Here is a 1,007-nt window from a genome sequence, read left to right on the forward strand (position 1 = left end):
TATATTGCCTTTTAATAAAATATCTGAGTCAAATATGTTAACAACTTCCTATTCTGGGAGGGAGATTTGTACATTTATAATATGCTATTTGTACTCCTCCACATTTTTTAACTTACCAAGAAAAACAACACAGTAAGGTGACTGTACTTTCAGTAAATTATGTCTGTGTGTTACCCAGATATCCACTTCAGTTATATTGAGAAAGTGGGAGTGTGAAACTCTACCATCTGCTAAAGAAATTTTGACATCCATGCATAGCAGAGAAACACGAAAGATTGACTTTAAGACCAATAACTGAGCAAAGATACTTGACAATAGTTAGAGAATTTATGAAGTAACCAGTCCTGGAAACAAAAATCACATTTTATGATGGAGTCAGAAGGATCCTAGAAATCATCAAGGTTAAATTATCAATGGTATTAAGCTTTCATACATGAATTTCCATTGATTTTTCTGCTGGGTGAGAATAAGTTATTTTAGCTGAATTAAACTTGTAAAAAGTGCAAGCTGTTCCAAGGGATCCTTCTGTATATTACAGGCTGTTATTATGGGATTAAAGTGTTAAGTGCAGGGAAGAACACAACATCTGAAGAATCTCAGCTTAAAAGGCTCTCCCTTGCTGGAAATGAATTGCTATCCTAACTCATCTTTTGTAGAGATCAAATTCATTAAAAAGCACTTGCCTGGCCATGAGGTTATTTCCTTCTGAACCTTTGTGCTGGAGACCTGCTGAGGATAGACTATGGTGAAAATTTCCTGAAGTGGGTACGTGCTGTGTAAATACTTCCCTTGGTAAGTAATGCTGCAATTAATAAGTAATTGTGCAATCATGTAGTCATTTTTGCATTAAAATATCATCAATGTATTTATGCTCAAATTACAGTCATTGCTTTAAGGCAGACAAATCTACAAATTATATGTAACAATATTAATCTAGATAAGCTCATAGATATTAGAACTTCTATGTAAAATAATGTTTTTACTTTACTTATTATAAATGTTCATCC

This window comes from Oryctolagus cuniculus, chromosome 9, assembly GCF_964237555.1.
Source record: "Oryctolagus cuniculus chromosome 9, mOryCun1.1, whole genome shotgun sequence".
Taxonomy (NCBI): domain Eukaryota; kingdom Metazoa; phylum Chordata; class Mammalia; order Lagomorpha; family Leporidae; genus Oryctolagus; species Oryctolagus cuniculus.